This window comes from Leucoraja erinacea, chromosome 28, assembly GCF_028641065.1.
Source record: "Leucoraja erinacea ecotype New England chromosome 28, Leri_hhj_1, whole genome shotgun sequence".
Taxonomy (NCBI): domain Eukaryota; kingdom Metazoa; phylum Chordata; class Chondrichthyes; order Rajiformes; family Rajidae; genus Leucoraja; species Leucoraja erinaceus.
The window spans coordinates 4180501-4197248 of NC_073404.1; the positions used below are offsets into that span (position 1 = coordinate 4180501).

The window sequence follows — 16748 nt, forward strand, 5'->3', positions numbered from 1 at the left end:
TTCCTCTTCCCCCCCCCCCCCCCCCCCCCCCCCCCCTCCCCTCCCATCAACGTCATCTCACTTCACAATGCCTGGGGAAAGCAGCCAACATAACCGTGGACCACTCATACCCTGGTCATTCTTTCTTCTCCATCCTCCTACAGAGCATAGAGTCATACAGCGCAGAACCAGGCCATTCGGCCCATCCAGTCCATGTCGACCAAGATGCCCCGTCTAAGCAGTTGAGCATCGAGTCACAGTGACATACAGCATGGAAATGGGCTGTTCAATGTGTAGGTTCTATCCTGGTTTGACTTGCCAGAATGCAACATCTGCATTACTTTAGACTCTATAGATACAGCGCGGAAACAGATCCTTCATCCCGCTGAGTCCACACCGACCCACACGCTTGTACTGTGCTACACTCGAGAGATAACTTTGCAACTTGCCGAAGCCAATTAACCTACAGACCTGCACGTCTTTGGATTGTGGGAGGAAACTGGAGCACCCGGAGAAAACCTGCCCTCAGGTTCGTATTAAATCCTGCCCATCCCATCTTAAACGTAAATCAACTTGTTTTTGATTCCTCTACACTGGGCATAAGAAGATACAAAAACTTAAAAGCACATATCATTCGATTGAAGAACAGCCTCGTCCCCATTGTTATTGAATGCTTGATTGCACTTCTCATATATACGAAGGGTGCATTCCGCATCTCCCAGTCTACCCCCTTGCAATCCCAGCACTTTTTAAAATCTGCACTTTCTCTGTAGCTCCAGCACTACATTCTGCGCCGTTCCCTTTCACTTTTTTCACCTGCTGGCTGTACTTATATATGCCGTGATTTGCCACGATAGCACGGTGGCGCAGCAGTAGAGTCGCTGCCTCACAGTGCCAGAGACCCAAGTTCAATCCTGACCACAGGCGCTGTCTGTACAGAGTTTGTACGTTCTCCCCGTGACACACGTGGCTTTTCCCCGGGTGCTCCGGTTTCCTCCCACACTCCAAAGACGCACAGGTTTGTAGATTAATTGGCTTCGGTAAGGATTGTAAATAGTCCCTGGTGTGTGTAGGACAGTGCTCGTGTACGGGGTGATCCCTGGTCGATGTGGGCCGAATGGCCTGTTTCTGCACTGTATCTTCAAACTAAACTGAACACATAAAACAAAGTTTTTCACTGTACCCTTGGCAATAATAAAGCAATAGCCAACACAAAAAAATATTAACGCAATTTCTTCTGCGAAATGTCAGTGGTGGACTTTACACAACTGTAAAATATAAAAGCTTCAAGAGCTTGTTCGATCTGTGCTAGAGTCACACTTTAATTTGAATATCCAATACAGTGGCGAAGAACACTTGTTCTTTCATCTTGAAAATCAGATCACCGGCTCTCAATCTCACCGCTGTCTTGCACGCCTGCTGTGCATAGATGGCACACCACATTCCCTTTGAAGACTATACTTCAATAGTGTTTCATCAGATGTAAGCCATGTTAGAACCTCCCAGTATTATATTGGGGGAAATATAAACGTGATTATACGTAAACACAAAATTGGCCAGGCGAACAGATTGGGACAGGGTTGCTTTGAATGAATGAATGAATGACTGAATGAATGAATAAGTTTATTGGCCAAGTATTCACATACAAGGAATTTGCCTTGGTGCTCCGCCCGCAAGTGACAACATGGCATACAGTGATAGTTAAAAATGATACATAAAATATTAAACATTAAAAATAAAATATGATTGATTAAGAATGTGAAATAAATGAAATACCAGGCAAGACACTATAGTTTGGAGGTACAGCACGGAAACAGGCCCTTCGACTGACTCAGTCCATGCTGACCATCGATCACCCGTGCACATTCGTTCTATGTTATTCCACTTTCTCACCCCCTCCCTACACAGTGGCGCAGCAGTAGAGTTGCTGCCTCACAGCGCCAGAGACCCAGGTTTGATCCTGAGCACAGGTGCTGTCTGTGTGGAGTTTGCAAGCTCTCCCTGTGACTGCGTGGGGTTCTGCCGAGTGCTCCGGTTTCCTCCCACATCCCAAAGACATACGAGTTTGTAGGTTGAATTGCCTCGAAGAATTATCCCTGGTGTATAGGATGCGAAAGTGGGGGCACAGAACTAGCGTATGGATCATCAATGGTCGGTGCGAAAGACTTGTTTCCACGCTGTATCTTTAAACTAAACTAAACTGTATCCAAATACTGAGGATAATTTACAGAGGGCCAATTAACCTACAAACCCACACGTCTTTGGGATGTGGGAGGAAGCCAACTCCATCACTGCGCCACTGCGGACCAATAAAGCCAATAGCGCTGTAGGCAAGCTTCATCTATTACAGTACGAGACACAAGGAATTGCAGTTGCTGGAATTAGTTTAGAGATACATCCTGGAAACCATCGAGTCTACACCGACCAGCGATCCCCGCACACAAGCCCTATCCTTCATACTGGAGACAATTTACAATTTTTACCGAAGCCAATTAACCTACAAATCTGCACGTCTTTGGAGTGTGGGAGGAAACCGGAGCGCCCGGAGAAAACCCACGTGGCCACAGGGAGAACGTACAAACTCCATACGGACAGCACCCGTAGTCAGGATCAAACCAGGGTCTCTGACTCTGTAAGGCAGCAACTCTACCGCTGCGCCTCCGTGCCGCCCTTAAGTAAGAAACTTAAAGTGCTGGAGTAACTCAACAGGTCAGGCAGCATCTCCGGTCAACGTGGATGGGTAACGTTTCAAGAGGAGTCCCGAACCTAAACATCAGTGGCCCGATGGCCCGATGGCAAGTGGGCCCCTGATGAAGTGATAGCAAGTGATGGCAAGTGGGCCCCTGTTAAATGATAGCATTGTAGTTGTGGGTGGGCCCCCTTTGTCTCCTGGCAACCAATATTTTTAGGCCCAGTCCACCACTGATTGCCTGTCCATGTTCTCCAGACATGCTGCCTGACCCACTGAGTTACTCCAGCACTTTGTGATTTTTACCCCTTGCTATACGTTTGATACGCTTTTAAAATGGTCGCCAAAGACATTGTTGGACAAAGGGCCTGTTCCTATTCTATATTGTTCTGTGTTTTATGCAAAAGCCTTCCTATCCTAAAGAAGTTGAGACTATAAAAATTGCACAAAGCAAAAACAATTAATGCAGTTTAGTTTTTGTTTGTTTTCCTTTATATTAACAACCTAACTGGCAAGTTATTGTGTATGAGAGGCACAGTGGCGCAGCAGTAGAGTTGCTGCCTCACAGCGGCAGAGACCCGGGTTCGATCCTGACTACGGATGCTGTCTGTACGGGAGCTTGTACGTTCTCCTCTGTGACCGCGTGGGTTTTCTCCGGGCGCTCCGGTTTCCCCCCACACTCCAAAGACTTGCGAGTTTGTAGGTTAATTGGCTTTGGTTAAAAAAAAATGTGAATTTTACCTAGCGTGTAGGATAGTGCTGCTGTACTGGGTGATCGCTGGTCGGCACGGACTCGGTGGGCCGAAGGGCCTGTTTTCACGCTGTAACTCTAAAGTAAACTAAATTAAACAAAACAAATCCTGTGTTTAGCAGCGGGCATTTCAAAATGTCAAGGTCTTTGTTTTTCACTAATGCTAATCCTTGTAATCTCCTCATTCCCCAAGAGTCACATAGAACTACACGGAGATTTATTTGTCAGAGGGATATGGATTTGTGATCATTTATAATGAACTTCATGGTTGCAGCTGCTGTAGTGGGCTTCAGCGGACACTTAAAGTGCTTTAGCGCAGATTATCAAGGCCGTTACAGGCAGTGACAAAGGAATATTTCCATCTCTCTATTTCTTTGTGCAATTTTTTCCGCAGTAATTAGATCCACATTTTATCCTAAAAATGAAAAAAGGAAAGTTCTGTGAAAACTCAGCAAGTCAACTGCGGGTGCTGTCTGTACAGAGTTTGTACGTTGTCCCCGAGACCTGCGTGGGTTCACTCCGGGTGCTCCGGTTTCCTCCCACACTCCAAAGACGTCCATGTTTGTAGGCGAATTGGCTTGGTGTGATTGTAAATTGTCTCTCGTGTGTGTAGGATAGTGCTGGGTTGCGGGGATCGCTGGTCGGCGCGGACTCGGTGGGCCGAAGGGCCTGTTTCCACGCTGTATCTCCAAACTGAACTAAAGTCAAGCAGTATCTATGGCACGAGAGACAGTCAACATTTAGGTCTGCGATCCTTTATCAGGACTGATTTTATCTCAGATTATTGGCATCTGCATGTTTTTTTTTAAGTGTTAGAACATAGAACATAGAACAGTATAGCACAGGGCCAGGCCATTCAGCCCACAATATCTGTGCCGAACATGATGCCTAGAACAAATCTCATCTGCCCGCACATGATCCATATCCATCCATTCCCTGCATATCCATGTGCCTATCCAAAAGCCTCTTAAACGCCATAATATCATCTGCCTCCACCACCACCACTGGCAGCTTGTTCCAGCCACTCACCACCCTCTGTGTAAAAAGCTTGTCCCAGATATCTCCTTTGAACTTTTCCCCTCTCGTCTGATAGGTTTGTGCCCTGTAGTATTTCATTTTTCCATCATTGATAAAAGGCTCTGACTGTCTGCCCTATCTATGCCTCTCATAATTTGATATACTTCTATCAGGTCGCAGGGAGAACGTGCAAACTCCACACAGACAGCACCTGAGGTCAGGATCGAACCTGGGTCTCTGTGCTGTGAGACAACAGCTCTACCAGCTGCCCCACCGTGCCGCCCTTGAGAGTGTACTAACTGTACAGAAACTAAACGCTGTAGTATACACTGGCTTGGAGGTACACAGATATACAGTGTGGAAACAGGCCCTTCGGCCCACCGAGTCCACACCACGACTATCGATCCCCGTACACTAGTTCTATCCTACACACTAGGAGCAATTTTTACCAAAGCCAGTTAATCTACAAACCTGCACCTCTTTGGGATTGGGGGAGGAACCAGAGGATAAAACCCACGCGGTCACGGGGAGAATGTACAGACAGCACCCGAAGTCAGGATCGAACCCGTGTCTCTGTCTGTGAGGCAGCAACGCCACCGTGCCACCCATGATGCGCCCTGTGATTAGGTGATAAGTTCTAGGAGCAGAATTAGGCCATTCGGCCCATCATGTCAACCGCCATCCAATCATCTCTGCTGCTCTCCCTCTCTAAGACTAATGTTTTGAGCCAGACTCACTACCACCGCCACGTGTGTTTGCTCAGTGAAGATAGACACAAAGTACAGTGGGTCAGGCAGCATCTCTGGAGAAAAGGAATAGGTGGTGTTTCGGGATGAGACCCTAATTCACACTGGTGAAGTCTTTGTGAAGAAGCCTCAAGATGGCGGTCAGGCCAGTGTTTCTTTGACGCTTGCGTGTGCTGCCACCTTGTGGCTCGTTTCCAGGCACCACAGTTTGGGCCCAAGTGGGATCTGAGGGACCAACACTCCATCCACCGCTTCCCGCAGGCTTTCCCCCTCCGCTTACCTGCGTTCCACACTGGCCGCCATGCGCCGGCACCAGCAGGCCCTCGCTCTGACTCTCCCGCACCACAGCTCCGGGCCTCGCTTACACACACCTGCAGTGGACCCCAACACCACCGCAACGTCCAACAATCCATGCCTTTGACTGAATGCCTAGGACGACAGATGGCGCAATGGGCTAAGTGTTCGGCTGGCAACCTGAAGGTGGCCGGTTCGAATCCTGCTTGGAGTGTCGTTGTGTCGTTGGGCAAGACACTTCACCTACCTTTGCCTGGGACTAGAGACGGAAATTAGCTACTGATTGGCTACAATCTCGCATATTTATATGCAAATGTTAATTAATATGCACTGTCCCTATAAACAAAACATTATTATTATTATTATTAATGCTTATTCAGACCTCCTATCCTATTATGAGGGAGAGATCGATCAGCCATGATTGAATGGCTGAGTAGACATGATGGGCCTAATGGCCTGATTCTACTCCAATTCCTGATGACTTATCATGTCCTCCAGAGATGGTGCATGACCCGCTGAGTTACTCCGGCACAGAGCGGCATGGTGGCGCAGCGGTAGAGTTGCTGCCTCACAGCGCCAAAGACCCGGGTTCCATCTCGACTACGGGTGAGTTTGTACGTTCTCTCTGTGACCGTGTGGGTTTTCTCCGGTTTCCTCTCACACTCGCAAGACGTGCAGTAAATTGCCCCTAGTGTGTGTAGGATAGTGCTAGTGCACGGGGTGATAGGGCCGACTCGGTGGGCCGAAGGGCCTGTTTCCACCCTGTATGTCTCAACTGAACAAAACGGAACTCTCTGTGTCTGTTTTTTGTCCATTAACATCCGCGCGCAGTTCCTTGCGTCTGCTGCACATGACTAGGCCCATTGTCAGGGAGTTGTGTTGTTTGCTAAATTTAGTAAAGTACAGTGGTGTCTGGCAGGACGCAGAAATCCACTGGCACATCCTATTTCTTGGTGCTTATTCAGGCAATGACAAATAGACTTGAATTCGCAGACGTGTGAGAGGTTGCCTTTTGGGGAGTCAAATCAGGGCAGGAACTTCACAGTGAATGGTACAGCTCTGGTGAACGCAGTCGAGCAGATCGCGGTCATTTAGGGGCACTAGTTCAAGGAGGGAGGGGGGATGATTTAATAGAGACCTCAGGAAGGAATGGGCTGTTGCCGGCCCCGATTTTTTTTGGTCTTTTCTCGCCTCCATTCCCCCCCCCCCATCCTCTATCTTTCAGTTCGACCCGAAACAGCGCCCATTCCTTTCTTCCAGAGATGCTGCCTGACCCGCCGACTACAGGCCCTGTCCCACTTTCATGACTTAATTCACGACCTCCGCCAAGTTTTCCCTTGACTCATACTCGCTGCATGGTCGTCACGAGGTCGTAGGTAGGTCGTAGGCAGGCCGTGATGCTAGTCTGAGGTACTCGTGGCATCAAGTAGGTCGGGGCGTTTTTCTCGCCTGATGTAAAATGTCCACGAGTAAAAAAAGTTGTGAACTAGGTCGTGAAAGTGGGGCAGGCCCTTTACTCCAGCAATTTGTGTCTATATTCAGAAGAACATCGCGAGCAGTTTTGGGCCCACGTATCTCAGGAGGGATGTGCTAGCGTTGGAGAGGGTCCAGAGGAGGTTTACGAGAATGATCACGGGGATGAGTGGGTTTGACGGCTCTCTGGGCCTGTACAAGCTGGAATTTTGAAGAATGAGGGGGGAACCTCGTTGTAACTTACTGAATTGTGAAAGGCCTGGACAGAGTGGATGTGGAGAGGATGTTTCCACTAGTGGGCGAGTCTAGGACCAGAAGTCTCAGCCTCAGAATAAGAGGATGAACTTTTAGGAAGGAGATGAGGAGGAATTTCTTTAATCAGAGGGTGGTGAATCTGTGGAATTCACTGCCACAGAAGACTGTGGATATTTCTAAGGCGGAGATAGATAGATTCTTGATTAGTACGGGTGTCAGGGGTTACGGGGAGAAGGCAGGAGAATGGGGTTGAGAGGGAAAGGTAGATCAGCCGTGATTGAAAGGCAGAGAGAGGCACGATGGGCCGAATGGGCTAATTCTCCTCATAAGACTTGCGGACTAAAGAGCTCATAAAGAAGAAAAGTGAGCAGAGAAGTGAAGAACACTGTGAGCGGTGTTAGTGAAGCAAATGGTTGAAGGATATTGAGGCCTTGCCAGACCAGAGCTCCTAAACAACAACACATGAGCCTGAGCCTCGCAGATGTTTGCATCCTAAGTTGATAAGTTCTGGGAGCATCCCCTCCACCGTGTGCGGACGTGGGGTTGAAGGGCGAGAAGTCGAAGCAAAGAAGTCGAAGCCAAATAGTGGAATGGAAACGAAGCCGAAACACCAACAAACCGAATGCTGCTCTGCCAAATAGTCAAATAATGGCTTGTGTGGGAAAATGACCCCCACCCTCCTGTTTCCACCGGCCAGTGATGTGATGGACAATCGATGACACGTCCCGCCCCCCCCCGGCGACGTCATGCCCGTTATTTGACTTTTCGGCAGAGCAGTTAGTTGGCTTGTAAGCGACGCAGCCTTTCAGTTAGGTGGCGTTTCGGCAGAGCGGCCATTCGGTGAGTTTGCTTTTAGGCGTCCCGCCCTTTCAGTTTGTTGGCGTTTCAGTTTCGTACGCTTTCGGTTATTTGGCGTTTCAGCTTTGTTTCCATTCGGCTATTTGGCTTCGACTTTTTTGCTTCGGCTTCTCGTCCTTCGACGCCACGTCCTGGTTCCCCTCTCCACATCCGCTCTATCCAGGTCATTCACTATTCGGTAAGTCTCAATCAGGTCCCCCCTCATCACTAAACCCTAGCGAGTACAGGCCCAGTGCCGTCAAACGCTCATCATACTGTGGAATTCATTGCCAGAGAAGGCTGTGGAGGCCCAGTCAATAAAGTGTTGATTGATAGCTTCTTGATTAGTTTGGGTGTCTGGGGTTATGGGGAGAGGGCAGGGAATAGGGTTCTTCTTCTTCTTCTTTCGTGTGGCGTGCACAGCCTAAAGTTGTTGGACAACTTGTTCTATTTGATCTTCCGTTTGTGCACGTCGAGTTGATTGCATTAGTTGAAACAGGGCGGACCACGTGATGGTTGCAATCTTCCACACCCTCGGGAATAGCGTTGAGAGGGAGAGATAGATAACCATGAGCCACGTACAAACCTGCACGTCTTTGGGAAAGAGTCACAGAGTGACACAGCGTGGAAACAGTCCCTCCGGCCCAACTTGCCCACAACGGCCAACATATCCCAGCTACACTAGTCCCACCTGTCTGCGCTTGGTCCATATCCCTCCAAACCTGTCCTATCCACATACCTGTCTAACTGTTCCTTAAACGTTGGGATAGTCCCAGCCTCAACGACCTCATCTGTCAGCTTGCTCCATACACCCACCACCCTTTGTGTGAGGAAACCGGAGCACCTGGAGTAAACCCGATGGGCCGAATGCGTGGTCTCCAGCCTTGAAAAGGGAACCGACAGCTCCCGGCTGCGCAGATCCAATTCCTGGCCTCTCTACTGATGAGGATCGTGCTCTGTGTAATTGCGTTAGCCACACACCCTGACGCCCAGCAGTCTCTCGGGCGTGAGTGACTTAATGGAGCAGAAGGGGCAGCAATAACTCACAGCAGCAGCAGCCAGTGAACAAAGTGATTCAATTAGGGCAGAGTAAATAATTACAGACTGACCTGTGCGTCTATCCCCCCTGCGGATATATTTAGACATTAGGAATCAGTGATTTTATCTACAATTTAAACCCAATCAGCTTGGCGAGGAAGTAGCATTAAAACGTCGGTTTAATGTATCTGAGGAGAGAATAATCATCTTCGCTGTATGAACAGCTGTTCGCTCCTTAGGCAATCACTTGAGATTGAGGATAATTACTGCCGCTGTCGGGTGGCACGGTGGCCCAGCGGTAGAGTTGCTGCCTCACAGCGCCAGAGACCCCGGATCCATCCCGACTACGGGTGCTGTCTGTACGGAGTTTGTACCTTCGCCCTGTGATCACGTGGGTTTTCTCCGGGTGCTGCGGGTTTCCTCCAACACTCCAAAGACGTACAGGTTTGTAAGTTATTGGCTTCTGTAAATTGTTAGATGTACAGCTCTTCGGCCTAACGGAATCAAGGGGCGTGGGGAGAAAGCAGGTACGGGGTACTGATTTTGGATGATCAGCCATGATCATATTGAATGGCTGTGCTGGCTTGAAGGGCCGAATGGCCTACTCCCACACCTATGTTTCTATGTTTTATATATCCCTAGAGTGTAGGATAGTGGTAATGTATGAAGTGATCGCTAGTCGCTGCCTGTTTCCGCGCTGTATCTCTAAACTAAACTACAGTGCTGTGGATTTAGCAAAGGCAGCAGGTCCCACACACTCTGTTACAGTTAGGGGCAGGAGACACTTTGGAGGAGTGGGTGGGTGGAGAGACTGGCTTTTTACACTGGGTTTCTGCGTATCGCCAATGCTCAGGGGCGGCACGGTGGCGCAGCGGTAGATTTGCTGCCTAAATACGCCAGAAGGCCGGGTTCAATCCTGATTGCAGGTGCTAGCTGTATGGAGTTTGTACGTTCTCCCTGCGACCTGCGTGGGTATTCTCCGGGTGCTCCAGTTTCCCCCCCCCCTCACACTCGAAAGACGTACAGGTTTTTATTTACCTATCTACCTCTTTGATGACCCTCGGACTATCCTTGATTGTGTTTTTCTGGCTTCACCGTGCACTAAACGTTATTCCCTTATCATGTATCTGTACACTGTAAATGGATCGATTGCCATCGTGTTCAAGAAGGAACTGCAGATGCTGGAAAATCGAAGGTAGGCAAAAATGCTGGAGAAACTCAACGGCTGAGGCAGCATCTATGGAGTGAAGGAAATAGGCAACGTTTTGGGTCAAGACCCTTCTTCAGACTCAAGGTTCTGAAGAAAGGTTTCGACCCGAAACGTTGCCTATTCCTTAATTGAGAACTAATCGAGAACCTGTCTATCTCAGCCTTAAAAATATCCACTGACTTGGCCTCCACAGCCTTCTGTGGCAAAGTATTCCTCAGATTCACCACCCTTGTAGTACAGCCTTGTAGTACACCCAGTAGTACAGCCTTCAGCCAATGGGTACCACAACATTCTCTGTTGTGCGTAATATGCACAATGTATGCACAGCACAAAGTTATAAATGTATTTGTTATAGTCTCTCTTTGTCCTCGCCCCCTGCCTCCACCACCCCCACCGTCCCCCCTCCCCCACACGGGGTTCCTCTTTGTCCTCTCGGTGCCCCCCCACCCCATGCCAGGTGCCTCCCACAATGGGCCACTGTTGGCTGTGGAGAAGGTGATAATGAGCGAAACGGTGAAACTCAGCAGCACGACAGTGAAACTAGTAGTACGACTAGAGTGGGGGAGGGGATGCAAGGGCTACTTGAAGTTGGGGATATCAACATACACACTGCTGAGGTGTAAACTACCCAAGCAAAATATGAGGTCGCTGTTCCTCCAATTTGCGCAGGGCCTCACTCTGACAATGGAGGAGGCCCGGGACAGAAAGGTCAGTGTGGGAATGGGTCGGGTAGTTAAAGAGTTTGACAACTGGGAGATCGTATAGGCCAAGGCGGACTGGAGTGAAACCATCTCCCAGTCTGTGCTTGACCTTGCCGATATATATAGGAGTCCACAACTAGAACAGCGGATACAGTAGATGAAGTCTGGGTTTGAGTTCAGCTTATTGTCACCTGTAGCGAGGTACAGTGAAAAGCTTTTGTTGCGTACTAACCAGTCAGCGGAAGGACAACATATGATTACAATCTAGTCTGTTAACCCAATCATTCCTGGGACCGTTCTCATAAAATGGCGGAGAAGCTTGGTTGGGGAACAGCTTAATCAGGTCACAAGAAATGGCAGAGAGTTGTGGATGTATCCCAGTCCATCACGCAGACCAGTCTCCCCACCAGTGACTCCATCTACACTTCACGCTGCCTCGGAAACGCAGCCAACATAGTCAAAGAAAGGACACAGAGTGCTGGAGTAACTCAGCGGGTCAGGCAGCATCTCTGGGGAACATGGATAGGTGATGTTTCACAGAGTGCTGGAGTAACTCAGCGGGTCAGGCAGCATCTATGGAGCTAAGGAAATAGGTAACGTTTCCCGAAACCCGTATCACGCAGCCTATTTCCAGAAGGATTTCGGCTCCCCTTAGCTCCATAGATGCTGCTGCACATAACTCAGCGGGTACGCTTCTGTGGACAACATGGATAGGTGATGTGTCCACAGAGTGCGGAGTAAAGCGGGTCAGCCAGCTCTGTGGAGAACATGAAGGTGATGTTCCACAGAGTGCTGGAGTAACTCAGCGGGTTAGGCAGCATCTCTGGAGAGGATGGATAGGTGACGTTTCGGGCCGGGACCCTTCTCGTGACGACATTTAAATATAATTAAAGACTCGTCGCACCCTAGTTGTTCCTTCTTCTCCCCACTCCCATCTGGCAGAACATCTAAAGGCTTGACAATGCGCACCACCAGACTCACGAACAGCTTCTCCTCTGCTGTCAAGACCTCTGACAGGTTCTTCCGTAAGCCAGGGTACTGACAGGGTTAACAGTGCAGATTTGTTTTGCTTGCTATCTATGCTATCATATGCAAAACCTACCACGCATGAGTACAATCAAAGCATAGATAACATTGACTTCATAGAAGGAAGCAGAGGGTAATGGTTTTTAGTTTTTAGTTTTAGAGATACAGTGCGGAAACAGGCCCTCCGAGTCATAAGGTCATAAGGAATAGGAGTAGAATAAGTCCATTCGGCCCATCGTCCACTCCACCATTCAATCATGGCTGATCTATCTCTCCCTCCTTACCCCATTCTTCTGCCTTCTCCGCATAACTCCTGACACCCGTACTAATCAAGAATCTATCTATCTCTGCCTTAAAAATATCCACTTATTTGACCTCCACAGCCTTCTGTGGCAAAGAATCCCTGCCCCCTGCCTAAAGAAATGCAGAATGGCAGGCAGTGACTAGTGGGGTGCCGCAAGGCTCGGTGCCATTTACAATATATATTAATGATTTAGTTGAAGGAATTAAAAGTAACATTAGCAAATGTGCAGATGACACAAAGCTGAGTGGCAGTGTGTACTGTGAAGAGGATGCTATGAGGATGCAGAGTGTCTTGGACAGGTTCGGTGAGTGGGCAGATGCATGGCAGATGCAGTATAATGTGGAAAATGTGAGGTTGAGTATAGGAGCAACAAGGTCCTTCTGCAGGTGGACAGGGCCCTGGTGAGACCACACCTGGAGTATCGTGTGCAGTTTTGAGGATGGACATTCTTGCTATTGAGGGAGTTCACAAGGTTCACAAGGTTAATTCCCGGGATGGCGGAACTGTCATATGATGAAAGAGTGGTGTGCGACTGGGCTTGTATTCACTGGAATTTAGAAGGATGAGAGGATATCTTATAGAAACATATAAAATTATTAAGGGATTGGACATGCTCGATGCAGGAAACATGTTCCTGATGTTGGGGGAGTCCAGAACAAGGGGCCACAGTTTAAGAATAATGGGTAGGCCATTTAGAACTGAGATGAGGAAAAACTTTTTCACACAGAGTCGTGAATTTGTGGAATTCTGCCACAGAAGGCAGTGGAGGCCGATTCGCTGGATGCATTCAAAAGAGAGTTAGATAGAGCTCTTAGGGCTAGCGGAATCAAGGGGTTTGGGGAGAAGGCAAGAAGGGGGTACTGATTGTGGATGATCAGCCATGATCATATTGAATGGCAGTGCAGGGCCGAATGGCCTACTCCTGCACCTATTGTCTATGTATCTATGTATCTAATAATAAATCAACACCGATGGATAATAACATGAGGACTCAGTGATCATGCAACTAACATGAGGTGGCAGGAAACCGATTCTGATCACAATCACATTGACCGCTCTCCTCTGTCTGACAAGTTTGGGTGGGGTAAGTGTTGATGTGTTGCAAACTCACAGAGTTTTTAAGTTTAGACTTATTATTTTCACACGTATCGAGCTACAGTGAAAAATTCATAAGGTCATAAGTTCTAGGAGCGGAATTAGGCCATTCGGCCCATCAAGTCTACTCCGCCATTCAATCGTGGTTGATCTATCTCTCCCTCTCAACCCTATTCTCCTGCCGTCTCCACGTAACCTTTGACACCCGTACTAATCAAGAATCTTTCAATCTCCACCATAGACATATCCGCACATATCGTGCTGTCTGTACGGAGTTTTACGTTCTCCCCGTGACCATGTGGGTTTTCCCCGGGTGCTCCGGTTTCCTCCCACATCCCAAAGGCGTAGAGATTTGTAGGTTAGTTGGCTTGGTATAATTGTAAATTGTCCCTAATGTGTATAGGGTAGCATGTAAGTGTGCGAGGATCGCATGTCGGTGTGAATGGTGGGCCGAAGGGCCTGTTTCCACGCTGCATCTCTAAACTAAACCGAAGGAAAAATGTCGGAGAATGATGTGTTGGATGCGGAGGCTGATGGGGTGAAAGTTGAGGACCAGGGGAACTCTATCCTTGGAACAGATAGGGTGAATGCACAGTCTTTTGTCCAGGGTGTATGAATCCAAAGGACACAGGTTGAAGATGGGAGGGGCAACTTTTTCATTCGGAGGATGGTGAGTGTATGGAACGAGCTGACCAAGGAGGTAGTTGTGGCAGGAACTATGATGACATTTTAACGACATTTGGACAGGTACATGGATAGGAAAGGATTAGGGGGCTATATATCAAATGCTGGCAAATGGAACTAACTTAGATGGGGCATCTTGGTCAGCAAGGACTAATTGGGCCGAAGGACCTTTTTGGGCCGAAGGGCTGTATGGCTCTATCCTTCTGGAGAGAGGGGATCGAGAACAGGGTGACACGGCGGCGCAGCAGTAGAGTTGCTGCCATACAGCGCCAGAGAACCAGGTTCGATCCCGACTACGGGCGCTGTCTGTACGGAGTTTGCACGTTCTCCGCGTGACCGTGGGTTTTCTCTGGGTGCTCCGGTTCCCTCCCACACTCCAAAGGCGTACATGCTCGGACGGGAACATGGATGGCAAAGGTTTACTGGGATATTGGCCAAATGCGGGTAAATGGGACTACCTTAGATGGGGCATGTGTGTAGGATGTAAAACTGGATTAATATAGAACAAGTTTACGTGTGATCATTGGACAGCTTTAACTCGATGGGCCGAAGGGCTTGTTTCCACTCTGTATCTCTAAACTAAACTGAATAGAACTGCGGGACAAGGAGGAGGCACGGGTGAGGGATCCGTCTCTAACAGCAGGTGGCACTGTGTCGTAGTGGTAGAGCCACTGCCTTACAGCGCCAGAGATCCTGGTTCGATCCCGACTACGGGTGCTGTCTGTACGGAGTTTGTACGTTCTCCCCATGAACCTGCATTTTTTTTTCCAAGATCATCGGTTTCCTCCCACACTCCAAAGACGTACAGGTTTGTAGGTTAAATATCTTTGGTAAAATAGTAAGATTAAATGGGAACTTACCAGTTTGAAGTTTGATCTTTATTTTATGAGGAGGAACGTTGAGGGAATACGTGAAGAACCCCGCCAGGACGCATGCGTGTCATTCTTCAAAGCAGCAGTGTGAAATCACAGATAACTGTAATGACTAAACATAGTAAGATTAGAGAAGAGATACCAGTTCAGGATATGATCAAGGGTGGGAGCGGAGGGTACGTATTCCCTCAACGTTCCTCCTCATAAAATAAAAATCAAACTTCAAACTGGTAAGTTCTCGTTTAATCTTACTATTTTACTTCGGAGTCACGTGAGTGACTACGTGAAGATTTTAAAGCTCTGTGATTTCATGCCGTGGAACAAGTCCATGCATCACATCTGCCTTGATTTTTGGGGAGAATAGAGTTAACATCATTAGACATCAATACGATATTGAAACCCAACAGTAAAAATATTAACACCAATTATTGCCCATATTTATGGGGTAAATTATATTACAGAACTTAAATTTGTTTCTGCAAATGTTCCAGGTTCAATGACTGGTTTGTTATAAAGTCGTTGGAAAGTTCCTCCGTTGGCCATCCTGCTGTCTTGAGGATTTGGTCCATTGGTACGTCCAACTTCATAGCTGCCAATGTAGCTGCAGCCCTGGTGGAGTGAGATTTGAAATGCTAGTGTCCACTCCAGCCTATTTAGGACTTGTTTTAGCCATCTAGAGATGGTCTGGACTGTCACTGTTTTGAATGGCTGTTAGTAGCTGATTAAAGTGACATTTCTTCCCTCTGATGATCTTAGTATACTTCATGTATGATAGTAAGTGAGTTATAATACAGAGACGACCATCTGTAGGGTAGGCTCTGAATTCTGTTTTTTGGGCGTGTTGACCCCTGTCTGTTCTGTATGACTATTACACTGATGTAAACCTTAAATTCCAGATGAATTAATCATGTTGTCCAACCTTATTTTCTGTAGTGACTGGACCCTTTGTGCCATGACCAGGACCATCAGCATGACTGTTTTCATAGACAGTTTCCGTAGGAACAGAGTTGTATCTGGAGACCAGTTTCTTAACATGGTCAGTACAATGCTCACATCCCATATTTGGGAATACCTGGTTCTTGGGGATTAATTTTAAAAATGCCCCTCATGAGTTTGTTTACCAGGGTGTGTCCCAACAGAATGCCGCTCTGTACCTTCGACAGGTATGTTGACAGAGCACTTCTGGCGCAGTTGATGGCACTATGACTGAGTCTCTCATCGTAATGGAGGCTTGCCAGGAATTCCAGAACAGACGGGATGTTCATAGATCTGTGGGTGATGATTATTGTTGTGACAGTACTTCCCATTACTAGATGATACCAAGTACTGATGTTTGGGTGGACTGTCTGTGACCCGCTGAAATAATTCCGCATTCGGTCCGTCAGTCCCAGGTGTAGAAGAGGTGATTTCAACTCTAAAATAAATAGGTTAATATTTAATAGTGACATGGGTAACTCCCCTTGTTGCGGGAAGACCCAGTAAGTTAGGTCTATGATGGATGGTGATGTATGGTTCTGACTCATGTTGATATCATGGTTGCGTAGGGCAATCAGGTATTATCAAAATTCGAGACGTGGAGTCTATAGTTTCTTCCTAAATACCCGACTGATGAGGCAAAGGGAGGGATGCATAAATGATCCCCCAATCAGCGAAGATACACCTGAACCACTGCCCCAGGTTCTGGCTCCCAAGAACATAATTTGATAACTGGTGAGAGCATGGATGTGAATAGGTCGTTATCTGGTGTTCCATACCGGCTGTTCCAGCAATACATATT

General features: G+C 47.9%; 1 protein-coding gene across 1 annotated transcript in view; it reads right to left on the bottom strand.

The window, feature by feature from the left end:
- Nucleotides 1–16748, bottom strand: part of LOC129710524 (rap1 GTPase-activating protein 2-like) — a 340168-nt gene that overhangs the window by 309796 nt on the left and 13624 nt on the right. The window lies entirely within an intron of this gene.